The sequence below is a fragment of the Pongo abelii genome, chromosome 9 (genome assembly GCF_028885655.2).
Source record: "Pongo abelii isolate AG06213 chromosome 9, NHGRI_mPonAbe1-v2.0_pri, whole genome shotgun sequence".
NCBI classification, from domain to species: Eukaryota; Metazoa; Chordata; class Mammalia; order Primates; family Hominidae; genus Pongo; species Pongo abelii.
The window spans coordinates 26,487,720-26,504,906 of NC_071994.2; the positions used below are offsets into that span (position 1 = coordinate 26,487,720).

At 37.3% G+C, this 17,187-nt stretch overlaps 1 long non-coding RNA gene across 3 annotated transcripts in view; it reads left to right on the forward strand.

The window, feature by feature from the left end:
- LOC129047440 (uncharacterized) overlaps window positions 1–17,187 on the forward strand; it is a 1,160,145-nt gene that overhangs the window by 815,504 nt on the left and 327,454 nt on the right. For all 3 annotated transcript variants that reach the window (XR_010141853.1, XR_010141852.1, XR_010141851.1), the window contains one exon: window positions 2,450–2,586. This is a non-coding gene — a long non-coding RNA (uncharacterized LOC129047440). The remainder of the gene's footprint in view (window positions 1–2,449; window positions 2,587–17,187) is intronic.

A 17,187-nucleotide genomic window follows, 5' to 3' on the forward strand; every position in this document is an offset into this window, starting at 1 on the left:
GTTATTTTTGTTAAATTTAGTTAAAAGAGTACTGTGAATTCTAAATAGATGTGCAATTTCAGGCCAAAACAAATGTAATGGAGAAAAAAATTACATGATGTCAAATAATAAAATTTCAACAATTTGGGTTTGACAATCTAATTGACTTTTATTAATTATTCATGAATTGGGCAGCATCTCATCTATAAAAATAGGAATGCACTTCATTGGATATAGCAGAACAGTCAATTTGTGAAAGGTAGCTTGAGCAGAAACAAGGAAACAGCATATACATAAAAGAAGATTGGTTAATGTCAGGTTACTTTCCTTGTTAGGAAAGTAAAGACAGTTATCATGCTGGGTCAGGATGACTGGCCCTTTTTCAGGTGGTTTATGTGAATCTCTTGTTATGTTGGGGAAAAAAAGGACTGTTTGGAGATTTTCCTGTTTTTTAAAGTGTCACTTCATCTGCATGACACTTAACATGAGTGGCTCCATTTTGCTTTGGTCTACTGGGGCCTATTGCAGGAGTTTAGTCCAAAACAACAGTCTTCTACAAATTTTATTTACTAGTCATTAAGGTGTTTCATCATAATTATGATATGTTGTGACAGGAAATTCATTATCTATTTTTTCTTTGGAATTCTTCATTAGCCTAGTGCCAAAATAACTCTTTTCATTTGTCTTAGGCCAGATTCAACACACAAAATATTTTGATATTAATTATTTAAACAAAACAAAGCAATAATCAATGGTCTTCCCCACCATCTGACTAAAACAAGAGAATATGGTATTCAGTTTAAATGGACTTATTATCTAACTTCCCCTATTTATAAGTCTTTGCTTTACAATTTGTTGTGGGAAATCAGGGACCCTGAATGGAGGGACTGGCTGGAGCTGTGGCAGAGGAACATAAATTGTGAAGATTTCATTTTAATACAGACATATATCAGTTCCCAAATAATACTTTTATAATTTCTTACTTCTGTCTTTACTTCAATCTCTGAACATAATTTGTGAAGATTTTATTTTAATATCGACATTTATCAGTTCCCAAAATTAATACTTTTATAATTTCTTATGCCTGTCTTTACTTTACTCTCTTAATCCTGTTGTCTTCATAAGCTGAGAATGTATGTCACCTCAGGACCACTACTGTGTTAACTGTACAAATTGATTGTAAAACATGTGTGTTTGAACAATATGAAATCAGTGTACCTTGAAAAAGAACAGAATGACAGTGATTTTCAGAGAACAAGGGGAGACAACCATATGGTCTGACTGCCTGCGGGGTCTGGCAGAATAGAGCCATATTTTTCTTCTTGCAGAGAGCCTATACATGGATGTGCAAGTAGGGAAGATATTGCTAAATTCTTTTCCTAGCAAGGAATATTAATAATTAAGACCCTGGGAAAGGAATGCATTCTTGGGGGGAGGTCTATAAATGGCCGCTCTGGGAGTGTCTGTCTTATGTGGTTGAGATAAGGACTACTGAAATACACCCTGGTCTCCTGCAGTACCCTCAGGCTTACTAGGATTGGGAAATTCCAGCCTGGTAAATTTTTGGTCAGACCAGTTCTCTGCTCTTGAACCCTGTTTTCTGTTGTTTAAGATGTTTATCAAGACAATACATGCACAGCTGAACATAGACCTTTATCAGTAGTTTTGTTTTGCCTTTTGTCCTGTTTCCTCAGAAGCATGTGATCTTTGTTCTCCTTTTTGCCCTTTGAAGCATGTGATCTTTGTGACCTACTCCCCATTTGTACACCCCCTTCCCTTTTGAAACCCTTAATTAAAACCTGCTGGTTTTGCGACTCAGGTGGGCATCACGGTGCTACCAATATGTGAGGTCAACCCCAGAGGCCCAGGTGTAAAATTCCTCTCTTTGTACTCTTTCTCTTTATTTCTCAGCTGGCCGACACTTATGGAAGATAGAAAGAGCCTACATTGAAATATTGGGGGTGGGTTCTCCCGATTACAGTTTGAAAAATGAGGCTAACAAAAGCATCTGCTAGACAGTGTGGATAGCAAGATCTTAAGAAATATTACTGTGCTGACTGAATAAAATAATATATGTAAAAGCAATTCACATAGCCCAGGCCCATGGTAACATCTCAGATGTTAAATTCCTTTCCACCTTCTTAGGGCATGCAGTAACAAGCAAATTTTAATTAAAACTATTATATTGAGTCTCTAATCAATAAACTTTTATTTAGCCTTTACCAGTCACCTGGAGATCTACTACTAGGTGTAACTGTATTTACAAAATGACCATAACATTTGATATAGTTTTTAAAAGAGAAAATATTTTCCCATTACTTTCTATCATACAAAAAATAAAAATGGTCAATGTGTGTGTGTGTGTGTTTTAATTTTTTTTTTTTAGTGTGAGCTCTAGGTGTTAAAATCTACCAGCATTTATTGACCATTAAATAATACTAATTATATCTTTTTCTTCTATTTTATGTAGGAGTTACTGGAAAAGCAAGAATAACTTATGCGGATTAACAATATGGAAACATCCTGAAACTACTTTGGAATTGCCATAAATTAAGTGGGTTCAAGTTTTGCAAACAGAGAAACGGGTCCATGAACAATTTGCTACAGGTAAGTGAGAGGTATAATTTTTTCCATTAGAATCCTTCAAAGATTCATTGACTATGGGGTTGTTAATTACATTTCAGATCATTATAATTCTCCTTTGGTACAGCTGACAGCTTCTTTTCCCTCCCGAATGTACACATGTGGATGCTGGCATATGGCTAAATGTCTGGCCATTTCATCTTGTTCATTTGGGCTTCAGTCAGTTGCAAAAGGAGAAAGCAGGGGGAAAAAGTTGCCACCTCATAAAACTTTTACCAGTGGTCATTTATGCAGAAGGGCGGGAGTCAAACTGTTTCTCAAACAGATGTTTCTAAGCACTACCTCAGGAGTTGAAAGAGTGGCAGATTGTCCTTCTTGGGATTCAGAATGAAACAGGCAGACAAATGTAATGCCCCGGCTCCTTTTCTTTGAAACTGGGGCAGTGGTTCAATCATTAATGTGGAACAAAGTGTTTGGGAATGGTAGCTGGCTTTCGATTCTCTCTTTGAAAACCTGGGGAGATTGGAAAGCTTTATGTGGTGACAGCATGAAAATATTTTCTGCTGGGCTACTGGAAAAGTTGTACTTGTCTGAATGAACCAGTGGGGAAGAATGAAAGTCTAAGTGACTCAAAACAAGTGGCAGTTTGTAAGCTGGAGGATTGGGTTGTGGCATCCTCTGTAGTTAATAATTGTTATACCATCAAGAGTCAAGGGGACTCACACCTAGAAATAGAAGCCATCAGCTCTGCAAAATTGAAACAATCTCTTTTTTCATTTGTGGGGTTTCACTGTGTTAAGGAAAAAAAAAAGATCAAATTATAGTGACATTAAGCACCATTGTAGAGGAGAAGTTTGTACTTTCCCTTTTACTGGCAAATACTTGAATTATTTGTGCTGCTTTAAGGCATAAGGAGAAATGTAAGTGGACTGGAAATGAAGGTAGAAGATATTGCTCATGCATTTTCCTATTAATATTTAGCTCTCTCTCAGTTGCATTTATAACAGCTATCTGTCCCGCATTCATAACTCATGATCCTCCCAGAAGATAACCCTTTCTTTACACATTATGTAGATTAAGCTGAATGGAAGATATGTTATTCTATCTTCAGGGATATCACTTTGTTTGGCGAGTCACATAAGAACCTAGCTATGGAGGTGTTTGCAAGTGTGAAGTGCTCTCTAAAGATGAGGAAGCGATGGTAAAGTAAACATAAGGTACCAGCCACTCAAGAGAAATATCAACCAAAAAGAGAGAGAAGACTTGGCCGGGCGCAGTGGCTCACACCTGTAATCCCAGCATTTTGGGAGGCCGAGGCAGGTGGATCATGAGGTCAGGAGATCGAGACCATCCTGGCTAATATGGTGAAACCCCATCTCTACTAAAAATACGAAAAATTAGCCAGGCGCGGTGGTGGGCGCCTGTAGTCCCAGCTACTCGGGAGGCTGAGGCAGGAGAATGGTGTGAACCCGGGAGGCGGAGCTTGCAGTGAGCCGAGATAGCGCCACTGCAGTCCGGCCTGGAGAGCAGAGCGAGACTCCGTCTCAAAAAAAAAAAAAAAAAAAAAAAGAGAGAGAGAGAAGATTTGAATCTTTCTTTTTAAAAGCATATGTAATTGTCTTTTTTTCCTTGCCGTCAAACTTAGTCTTTCTATTTATACACAGGGAAGGATGTTGTTTCCTTAGGCTCTTTTGTTTATTGAGAAAAAAGACTCATTTAGGTGACCCATGTAAAAAGGGAATTTTTCTGGCAACATGTGTGGGCTGGAACTGAAACCAAATTGAGAAACAAGAATAAAGAAGAAAGGCAGTTCTAGAAGCTACTTATATGCTTGTGTCATTCTTATGAGCAACAGGAACTTTAAACTTTTTGCAACTCTACTTCTCCCTGAATGTCTATTCATTTCTGTTCTTTTTTGTTTCTGATTATTTTTCTTAGCCTTTTAATAATTGTTCCTCTTAAAATTTTACCTTGCACGTAGCCTATCATGGCCTCTGCAGCTGCTTTCCCTTTAACAGCTTCAGCTCCTGCTGCTAATGACCTGTGTGAATCAGGTTACATTCAGGAAACAGAAACCACACCATTTATTTTAATAGGCAGAATTATCAAAGAATGGTTAGCCAGTTATTGGTGAATAATAAAGGCAAAAAAAACACTGAGGAATCATAAAGGTAGTAATTGCAGGAAGTGGATATCCTGGATGCAGGGACAAAAGTAAGAGTCAGAGATTATTAGAATTTAGAATACTGGAGGAGGGGCTTTGAAGAAAAGGAATACAGGATTCTTGGGTGAGGGTGTTCCCTGAAAAATAGAGGGACTTTAGAAGCTCAGCAAGGACTCCACAGAGCTAAGAACCTTTCCTTTAAGGACAGGCTGCCAGCTGGGGCTGTACCCCAGAAGCTCAGATTGGGGTACCCACGGAGCTGGGATGCAGAATTTTGTGGGGGATGGTACTCAAGCCAGTGTTACAGCCTGAAAACTAGAAAGGAATCCACAGGCAAAGCTGGAATCATATCTCTGAGGAAGGGGTACCAGCCAGCTAGTGCTGTTTTATCACTAGGAAAGAGTGCGATTAGGTTTTTTTTTTTTCTTCCTGAATTGTAGAAAAATGTATAAAATAGAACGAACTGCTTTGCAGTGGCTACTGGAATCAACAGGGCGACATTGTCAGAAGCAGGAAGCACTTTCTTCTTCCCTCTCAAGCTTCTATTCTCCCTCTGTATCCCTATATTGGCAAACAGGGAGCCAGGTGGCAACGGAAAATATATGCTTTGCACTGACCCAGACCCGGCATCTCAAAGCAAGAGGAGAGTGGACTTGAACTGAGAGATCATAATTTAATAACAAGCACACAGCCTATTCTGTGTGTGTTTATGTTTGTGTGTATGTGTGTGTGTTTAAATTTTCAAAAGAGAGAATATGATTGGCTCAATTCACCTGATCACTGAGATCATAGCATATGACTTAATTAAAATTTGCTTGACTTTTGGTCAAGTGCCATTCCTGATTTAGTCAAGTAGCATTAGATTGAGGGTTATGGCAAAATTCTATAGAAAACATGGCCACTTAGGTATCAGGGCTATAAACTGAATGGTATTCCTTAAAATCAACTAAGGATATTCATATGATTGCCGTGCAGTAGAAATACAAATATGTAGATGTCATATTGCTGATGACTGAATTTTTAATTCAACTTTTTAGTTTTTAAATAATTGTACATTGACATGTAGTTGTAAAAAAAATTACACAGAGATCCTGAGTGCCTGTTCCCCCTTTATACCTAATGATGATATCTTGCAAAACTACATAGTACAATACTATAACCAGAATATTGGTATTACTACAGTCAAAATACAGGTCATTTCTATCACCACAAGGGACCCTCCTGTTGCCCTTTTCATAGCCACATCCACTTCGTTCCTGTCTCTAACTTCCCCCTTAAACACTGACAACTTCTAATCTGTTCTCTATTTCTGTAACTTTGTCATTACAAGAATGTTATTTAAATGTAATCACACAGTATGTGGCTTATGGGCATTGGCTGTTTTCACTCAGTATAATTCTCTGAAGATTAATCCAGGTCATTAATAGTTCATTTTTTTCTATTGAGTAATATTTCTTGGTAAGCATATGCCACAGTTTGTTTAATTATTTACCTGTTGAAGGATGTCTTGGTTGCTTCTAGTTTGGGGCTATTATAAAGAAATTCACTATAGTCATACATGTACAGACATTTTGTAAATATAAGTTTTTATTTTGAGGGAAAAAATGGCCAAACATGCAATTGCTGGGTTGTATGGTAGTTGCATAATTAGTTTTTTAAATTAACTGCTGAAGAGTTTTCCAGAGTAACTGTAACTTTTTACATTCCTGTCAGAAATGTACGAACGATCCAGTTTCTCAATAGCCTTGGTTGCATTTGTTGCTGTCATCATTTTTTATTTTAATTATTCTGATAGGTATGTCACAATAACTCCTTGCAGCTTTATTTTTCACTTTAATAATAACTAATGATGTTTGACATCATTTCATGCACTTATTTGCCATCTGTATATCCTTTTAACCAAAATATCTGTTCATGTATTTTGCCCAACTTCTAATTGGATTTTTTGGGGTTCTTTTTACAGCTGCATTTTGAGCTTTTTATATCCTCTGTATATTAAACATTATTAGATAGCTAGTTTGCAAATATTTTCTCTCAGTCTATTTGTCCTCTCATCCTCTTAAGTCTTTTACAGAACAAAAGATTTTAATTTTGATGAAGTCCCGTTTATCAGTTTTGCGCTTTACAGCCATGCTATTAGTTTCCAGTCTAAAAACTCTGCCTAGTTCTAGACTCCAAAGTTTATCTTCTATGTTTTTTTCCCAAAAGTTTTATAGTTTTATTTATTAGTTATAAGTGCATAATCCATTTTGAATAAATTTTTATAAGGTATGAAACTGAAGTCAAATTTTATTTTATTGTCTATGGCATTTGCTGGGTGTCCATTTGCTCTCCTTGATATTAGCATCTAATGTTTTTTTTCCATTTCATTTTAAATCTCCCTGATTGTTGGTGGAGTAAGTAGTTTGCAGTTGAAACCTAGACATTTTGAGTATGATATTATGAGATTCTGGATACTGTTTAAACCTTCAGTTTTGGTTGGCTTTCTCCAGTGTTGCTCTAGCAGGGGAAGTGGAAGTAGAATTAATGGCAGTTGGAGGTAGAAGCTCATGTTTCTTCACCTGTCCTTTGCTTATATATGAGTGGGCAGGGGCTGTTTATTACCGCTGGCATGGACAGGACTTCCAGCTCCCATTAGACTTCCATTGATACCTCCCTGGCTGGGAGGAATAGGAATGCCTTGCAACTATTACCAACTTGTTCACCACTGACACCATGCTGGTGGGGGGGAAGGGGGATTGGGTATTGGTGTCATTATTCCTGGGTGGTGGTGAAAGTACTGACTCTCCTCTAAGCCTAGTTTGACACCATCCCAACATATAGGGATGGTAGGGGTAGAAGTTCAGGATCCCTATGTTATCTCCACTGATGATACAAAGGGTGGAGGGTGGCCTGGTTACTGCCTGGCAGGGATGAATGTCCTGGCTTCTATGTGATCTTCTTTGACACTACCCTGATGGAAATTGGGGGGACCTTGTCATAGCCAGGTGAAGGTAGCAATGTAGATTATTCATTAGGGCATTGATGGCCTAGGTGAGGATAAGGCCATACATTTTTCTCTTATGTATGGGTGGATGAAAGTGTTAATTGCCTCAAATTTTTCTCTCTTATTAGATTGCCCTATCCTTGTGCTTTGGCCAGAAAGAGTCAAATGTTTTTTCTCTGTGTGTGTGTATATATATGTACCTATTGTCATTTCTGGGTTTCTGATCTCTTCGGCTCCAAATCTGGGATATATGGAGCCAAAACAAAAATCCAGGAACTCACCACCATATCATTACTTGGATCCAGAGATTTTTGTGTGGTCTTCCTTCTTCATTCTACTTTTCAAGATCCTCTTATGCATTTTTCAAATATAATATCTGGGATTTTTGGTTGCCTTTAATGGGATAAATAGGAAGGAAAAAAGGTCTATTTTATCCTTCTGTAAGTGGAAGTCCCTTAGAAGCATTTTTGTAGATATTTTGATGGCTCTATTTTGATCTCTAAAATGTTAGCATAATAATCAAGGTGGAACTACGAATTTACAAAAACAAAAAAATAACTCTACTAAGTTTATTTCCTGGCAGGGTAGGAATACATGCAAAACCATCTTAAAGAGATAATTGCCTTAGATAGTCGGAGCTTGCAAATAATTGTTGAATGAAAGAATAATTATTAAATGAATTCATTTAACAAATTGGTCTATGTGTTAAATGTTCTAGGTGCTGAGGGGACCATAAATATGTATGATACAGAAATAATTATCAAGTAATACAGGGCCATTAACAGTGATAAAATAGATCAACGTAACTATAACATACAAGTTAAAAAGTTGTATTTCATCTCTCAGAGCAAGGCAGTGTCGTGTTCATCTTTGTCTGCTGCTAGTGCCTAATGTAGTACATTAGTCATCACACATGGCTTACTATGGGAGTTAACAGAGGGACAGAGATCAATTCAGCTGATGGGAAGTAATCTGTTTTATGTCTTCCAAAACTTCTACAGAAAAGGAATTCTTTAACATTTCTAGATACAATATGTTCACATTTCATATTTCTTTATTATCAAGTTAGCAAATTATTTCTGTAAAATCCTGTCTCTACAAATAAACTCAAGTGATTACTGTAGCAGCAGAAGAAAGACAAACATCATTCTTTACACATATGCTTGTATATATTTTAAATTAAATGCCTTAAATCATACTCTCTCTTGCCCCAACTGTCAAGTGCAATAGCTTCATATTATACCATATAGAGAGACTGGTAGTCTTTGGGTCAAATGTCAATCCCACCCACCCATGACACACAAGCAAAGACAAAATGATTACAATGAGTTAAAAAAAAAAAAAAGCAGCCTGTGGTGACAAGATTTGACATGGCTGTCCTTGAAAATGAGCATTAATTTTAATCTGAAACATCACCCAAGGAAGGGCTCTGAATTTTGTCAATTTATTATAAAGTCTATGAAACTGGGGAATCACATAAACAATGACTTTCCAGGTACCTAAGGAAATAACTATTCGCAAATATAAAAATGCCTTGACAGAAAGTCAGAGTCACAGCTAACAAAGTCTCCAGCACTTCACTCTTGGACCAGGGATGCCAGAGGCAAACCAGCAAGAACCCTGATGGAGAGCAAGCAATAATGCTGAGGCTACAAACCCTGATGAAGCAAAAGTAAGCCATGTTTAATGCAAGGCAAGGAGATTGCTGAGAAAGCAGGAGAGGTCTCTGCTCATAACAGGCAAAGAAAAAAAGACCTCTTTCTGACCTACATTATAAACTCTTCGCATCAACTTTGACTTTGTATATTTGACAAGGCAATGTATTCTTAGGGGGCTTCCTAAATAGTGAATATTCACAAGATTAATAATAACAATAGTAAAATTCTGATTTTTATTCCGTTGGCTTGCTCTTTGAGTGAAAAGCTTTTCATGAGTGCCTAGAGCTATAAAATAAATAGAAAAAGTGGGGTTTGAAGAAGGATGTTTTTACTTTACATTTAAATTTATATTTACAAGCAATTTTCAGTGAAGAATGAGAATAAGAATGGCACATTAAAATAGGTCGAGTATATTTATTCTTGTACACTTCATTTTATAGAAATTCACTTTGATACGTTCCCTATATAGAAAATTAGGCTTAGAACTCTAAACTTAAAACCCCCAACATTTGGAATATTATGGAAGTAATTTTATCTGCCTTAAACTTTGTAGTTGCCACAAATGGAAATATTCAGAGTGCTATATAGTACTCAATATAAACAATAGTCTATATTAACTGAAGACTATCCTATTATGTGGGCTTGGAGATGCACAAGTTTATTAGATTTTTTTAAATTTACCTTTTTTTTTTTTTTTTTTTTGAGATGGACTCTCACTCTGTAGCGCGGGCTGGAGTGCAGTGGCGCAATCTAGGCTCACTGCAAGCTGCGCCTGCCAGGTTCACGCCATTCTCCTGCCTCAGCCTCCCAAGTAGCTGGGACTACAGGCGCCCGCCACCATGCCCAGCTAATTTTTTGTATTTTTAGTAGAGAGGGGGTTTCACCGTGTTATCCAAGATAGTCTCTCGATCTCCTGACCTGGTGATCCGCCCGCCTTGGCCTTCCAAAGTGCTGGGATTACAGGCATGAGCCACCGCACCTGGCCAAATTTGCCATGTATTCTTACGATGTATTTTTGAATCTAATTGTATTCTATTCAGAATTAAAATATCATTTAAAAATATATATTGGTATTATGAAACAAAATAAGTTTATTATTAGAAACTTAGAAATAAAAAAATTTTTTTTGGTTAGGAAGAGAGATTCCTATTGTTATAACCTATTTAAAATATTATGGGTTTGTTTCATCCTTTTTTTAAAAAAATGTAGAAAACGTATAGTTTATATTTGTTTCTCTAGGTATTTGAAAACCTTCACCCCTTGAAGGAAAAAATATTGCACCTCTTTAAAAAGGACCTAACGTGATAAAGGCAATAGTTCATGAGAAAAGACAAATCTAAAAATTTGTATTTCAGAATATTTCTTCCCTCACCGCAGTAAAACAAAATAGGATAGAAATAAAAGGACTTGTATGAGTTAGTTCGAAGATAAAAAGCCCATGAGAAATATCTTAACACATTATTTATTTTATTTTCAAAGCTAAGCTAGAAATATAAAAGCTAATAAAATATTAAAAGTATTAAAAATACATGTAAAAGAGTGGCAGCCACTATTTATTGCCATCATCCTGAATGTGATTTCACAGTTTTTCTGACTGTGTGATACATGATTTAGCCAGTTTTTCTAAGCTACCTTCACATGACCTAGTTAAGGTCTGAGAAGTGATAGGTAACCAACTGAGAGTATATAATCAGAGTGATTGCATCTCCTTGATATATTCCAACTTATCAAACATAATTTCAGAAGTTTCCAGGTGGATGTGAAGAACCTTTTGAAAAAAAAAAAAATCAGTCTACATGAAGGCTCCAATCCTGCTTAATCCACTAGGTGAAACCATCATAATATTGGCCATGCATCAGTTTCCCCTCATCTTTTTCTTATCCAGTGACAAATATGCTGAAAACTCACGGAAATTCATTATGCTTGATTTCTTAGATTTTACATCTTTAAGCTCCATATTCATGTTGCAAATACAGGGAAATATCACTGCAGTAAAGCAAAATGTTTCACAGGACATATTTACTGTTCAATAAACCACACCATAAAGCAGAAATTTTAAGGCAGTAAAACAATTTGAGACAAACGTTCTATTCAACCAAATGGCATGCATCTATTACAGAGAGTGACTCCTAAATTGAATGCCTTGCACAAAGAAGGCACAGCAATAACAAATTTTCGAGCGAAAGGGTGTTTATTTCATATACTTGAAAATAACAAGGTAGAACCAATGGTGTACTGAAAAATCAGCTCTCTGAGAACAATTCTGGCTCTAATTTGTAGTATGTGTAATATTTGCATGTTTCTGTGGTGTGACTACTGCTCCTATAGCCATTTCACCTACCAATGTGATGTCACTGAAGTCTGAGTTGGGAAGAGATGTGTAGAATATTATCTTACAGGCTGGTGCAGGCCAGTGTAAGGCGGCTTCAGTATTCTACTGGTAAGATGCCGACTTGCCTTCATTTGATTTGGCAGAAGAAAATTATACCACATGATATTATATTTGCTAATTAGCTGAATTGATTTTGATGGAAACTAGAGGGTTTTTTTTTTTTTTCAACAACCATAACAAAGTGTTACTTTTTGGGGGTAGGATATCTGCAAGATGAAAAGTTGTAAGAATTCCTCCCTAGGAATTCTTATACTTTTGATAGGAAATAAAAACCAGGGAAGGCCTTGAGGATTTTCCTGAAGTTGAAAAAGAAATCTCTTTAACAAAGAGCCACCAACTTCGGAGCCTCGGAGCTGTTAAGCCTGCCTTGAAGAATCCATATTCTTGGCCACTACATGCTCAAATATTGAATAGGGAAGCCCTAGGCAAGGCACTCTTTTAGCAACATCATATATTAAGTCTTATAATTTACAAAATCCTTCCAATTCCTCATGATGCTAAACTACTTTTGAAGTCAAGAAATGTAGTGCATCAAATAATTTTTTAAAAAGAAAAAAAACTCGACCAATTGAAAAAACCATTCATTATAGACTTTCTATGGATTAGACCCTGAGCTGGATGTTGACACATGTATTATTTTATATATTTTAATTAATTCATGTGCCTTCATTCTTTGTGGAAAAAAGTAGAACTTCCTCCATTTAATTAAGATTGAAAATGGCATCCCACAGGTTATTAAAAATATTTTAATAACAGCAATAGCAATCACCATCTGCTTCATGTATACTGTGTCTTAGGCATTGTCACATTTATCATTTTAGTTAACATCCTTACAATTATTTCTATTTTATGGATGAGGCAAATAAGATTATGACTAAGAGAGACTTATGCACAAGGTTAAGAGCCAATGAATTCCAGAGGAAGAAATGGAACACAAGTCAGTAATTCTCCAGATACATGCATTGCTTAGCATGTGTTGATTAATTCAATAATTCCACAAATGTTTATTGAGCACTCCCCATGAGTCAGACACTATTCTTGGCTTTGGAGATATAGCAGAGAACAACACAAATATAAATATCAACCCTCACATACCCATATTTTAGTGGACAGAGATAGTCAATAAGCAAAAAAGTAAAACAAAATAATTTCAAGTAAATATGTTATGTTGAATGGGGGACAAGTTCTACAGAAAAATATAAAGTAGATAAGGAACAGGTAGTGCTTGCATGGGAGTGCATTGCAGTTTTAAATGACAGTCAGAGAAGGAATCATTATGAAGTTGAGAAAGCTAGGAAGTAGGTGAGAAGCTGAGGCATGCAAACGTATGGGAGAAAACCTTTCCAGTAGAGGAAACAAGTGGGGAAGGCCCTGATGTGGGAGCATGATTTATGCATTTGAGGAACACAAGGGACTATAGATTAGCCAGTCCTAGAATTAAGGAGTGAAGTCCTGGAGGTGGGAAAAACTGGAATAGGGTGCTAGATCTCCCTGGCTTCTGTGATGCATATAGACTGAAGGGAGATGAGAGTGGGAGGGAGAACAATTAGCAGACTATTGCTCTAATCCACGTGGAAGATGATAATTTCTTGGACCATGGTGGTAGATGTGAAAGTGGTAAGAACTGGTTGGATTCTATATATATTTTGAGTAGATTTAATGTGTGAGATGATTAAAGACAGGATGTAAGAAAGAGATTAAGAAGAACTCCAACATATTTGGTCTGAGTAAATGGAAGCCTTGAAATTCCATTTACTGAGGTAGAGAGCTCTAAGGAATGAGAGATTTGGAGTGAAAGATAAGGAGGTGGTTGTTAACTGTAGTAAGTTTAAGATGAAGGAGATGCAAAAATAAATAATACCTACTTCAAAGGATAATTAAAAGTTTGAACAAGGTAATCTATGTGAAAGCACTCTATAAATATTGGTTACCTGTTTTAATTCTATACTTAGTCACTTGATCTAATCGTGTCCAGACTGAAATTTAGAGATTGCCTGCCATAGAATTGGTGGACGTTGAAGCCTGTTGGCAACTTAATTCACATACAAAGGAGGGGGTAATTTTTTATAATTAGCTTAAAATATTAGAAGAGGCAGATGTGTGGTAGAGTTGCCCAGGAGAGAAGAAAGCATCAATAGAAATGGAGAAGATGATATAAAACTTGGTTTTGCCAAAAGGCTCTTTTAAAATATTCATAGAGTTAGAACAGAAACTAAAGAATCTGAGTGCCTGGAAGAGTAATTAACCTGGGAGATGAGCCTTTCTGCTCTGGGGGCCCAGATGCTAAAATCAGTTGCAGGGTTAAGGAGGGAATGATCCTCCTAACACAGACGCCAGTGCAATGTTGTCAACTGAAGATCTTGAAGGGCCATCAGAGGAAGATAACTGTGCCTCAGACCAGCATTCTCAGGGTGCTCACTGCCAAGGGAGACGGTATAGCATAGCACTTTGCCAGAGAAGACAGAGTGAGTGAACATTTCCTAAGCAATGTGAGATGGGACTGAGATTCCCAGAAATAACTGTGGACATTTTCATGAAGAAAGTGAATCTTTGAGTGAGTTAGGAAGGGTCTCATGTGGCCAGCCATGAGATCTTATTTCCATTGCCTAGTTGAAGATGCCATGGTTACATGTTATATACTATATGTTACATGTTATATACTATAGCCACCGCTTCAAGAAAGCCTGGTATGGTAGATGGTGACCTGCCCATCTGGAGGCATTTGGGATATTTATGAGAACATTGACAGTTAAATCCTAGTGCCATTTCTCTATCCTGAGCCCACTTGTTGTATATCATTCTGAGCCTTTCTTATGGTATGGGGCTTTAGTTGGTTTTCCTTTACTTTCTGAGAAACCATTACCAATGTCTTTGTACTTACATTAACTCTAAGTTAGGGTAGTTTTCCCAGCTCCACTTTTACTTGCTCTTCCTGAAAAAGAGGTTTCGTTCTCTCACTTGGATCTCCCTTACCCATAAACCATACTCCTTAGGCTGAGTGCCTTAGACTTCTGCCATGCAGTCATCTTCAATTGCTCCATGTACTCCTTTTCCACAATGGGTAGAGATGTGTTGGCAACTGGCCACTAAGATAGATGTCCAGTGGGAGAAAACCTCCTTGGTTTCATTCACACAACCTAGATGAGCAGGAAGTGTCCAAGGTGGCTCCTTGCACTTCACCTGAGGCAGGCCCACCTTAGACCTTAGTTGCCCAATGTCTGAGAGGCTCGTGTTTTGCTGCTCATCTGCGCCAGAGCACACCGGGCATGAGATTGTACCCTCCTTTTTATGCATCTTCTTTTTACTTATATTGTTCCTTCTTCCTGAATTGTTTTTTATTCCCTATTTCTGCCTATAAAATTTAGGCTCTTCTGGCCGGGCGCCGTGCCTCACGCCTGTAATCCCAGCACTTTGGGAGGCAGAGGCAGGCGGATCACGAGTTCAGGAGATTGAAACCATCCTGGCTAACACAGAGAAACCCCGTCTCTACTAAAAATACAAAAAAAATTAGCCGGGCGTGGTGGCGGGCACCTGTAGTCCCAGCTACTCGGGAGGCTGAGGCAGGAGAATGGCCTGAACCCGGGAGGTGGAGCTTGCAGTGAGCCGAGATCGCGCCACTGCACTCTTGCCTGGGTGACAGAGCGGGACTCCGTCTCAAAAAAAAAAAAAAAAAAAATTAGGTTCTTCTTCAATTTCTGGAGTGAATAGCATCTTTATATAGCTTTTTCTTCTGATTTTCCCCTACTGATTATGAGCTCCTTGAGTTGTCACTGCATTTTGGTAGACATGTCTTGTAGTTTTGTAAACATACTACTGTGTATGTGTCTGTGTGTATGTTCTTTCTGTCCTATTTGAAGGTGAGCTCCTTTAGCGAGGCTTCAACGATGAGCATCACCTAGCTCTCCAAAGCCTGAGGATCTCTAGAGTGGCTGAGAAATTTAATGAGGCCTATAGGCCAGGACCTTGGGATGTATCTGGAAAAGCTTTAGAAAAATCTTCCTGTAGACAACTAGCTTAATTATAATTGAGATTTAAATTCATTTCAGTAACACACACCCACCTGGGGTACTGGAGGTCGAGGTTGAGAATTCTATGATGGATGACCTGGGTGAAACCAGCATAAGAAAGGGCTGGTAAATATTACCTGGCTGTTAAAGTTATTGCAGCTTGATTTGCTTTGTTATTTTGCCGGGAGGTATAGGAGTGTTGGGAATCTTTTTGTAAGACTGCCTTAGGCTATGAGGAAAAGTCTGTAAGTCAAAGAGTAAACATGTTTTGTAATTAGCCATGGACCCTGTTTTTTTTTTTTTTTTTAATTTCCTAAACTGAGATCAGATCAATCTTAATAAAGAGAATCTAAGTTTTTGCTAGCCAAATATGTAAAAATAAGCCATTTCTTTTTTTTCTTTTTTCTTTTTTTACAGACAGTGTCTTGCTCTGTTGCCCAGTCAGGAGAACAATGGCGCTATCATAGCTTATTGTAATTTCAAATCCCTGCACTCAAGCAACACCCCGCGCCACCTGCCTCAGCTTCCAAAGTAGCTGAGACTACAGGCATGCACCACTATGTCTGGCTAATTTGTTTTTTTATTTTCTTATTTTTTGAAGAAATAGGTCGCACTATATTTCCCAAGCTGATCTCTAACTCCCGGGCTCAAGGGATCTTCCTGCCTTGAACTTCCAAAGTGCTAGGATTACAGGTGTGAGCCACTGTCTCCAGCCAAGCATTTCTTTTTAAAGTAAATTATGTCTAAATGTTAGTACGAACATCTTAGTTGTCAGACTTACCAGAAAGTAGCATTTTACTGCACATGTGTGGTGCTTGCTAGTAATATTCAAATATTTGATTCTGGTAGTTTTTCATAGATCATTTGAGGGAATAACATTTATTTAATGAAATCTGTAAACCCTAAAACCAACTTCCTTTCATCTGTAACAAACTTAAAGATTATTTGACATGTATATCATATATATGTGTGTATATATGTAAATGAGGTTACAGTATCTTTAACTGTGAAAACCGAAGCTTCTTTAAGCATACTAGCATAAACACCAATTTGTGATCTTTAGTTTGGAGCCTAAGAATTAGGAATCATTATTGAAAGAACCACTTAGTTTATACTGTTTTCCAACAGTTTTCCATCCTTTATTAGTCAGTCTTTTATGCTGAAATATTTAATCTCACACTAATACTTCCATTGGCCCTTAAATACAAACAAAAACAACCCTGGAAGCTAATTGTGAGAAATACATCTTCCAAGTGTGACTACAACCTGTCAATATACCCTGCCCACTATTTTATACGTAATTAAGAGAAGAATGTACATTTACAAGTGTCATTATTTATCAGACTTTGTACCCATTTTATTTAGTCTACAAGTTTTAAATTCAGGAATTCATTTTTACATATATGTATTTCATTTTT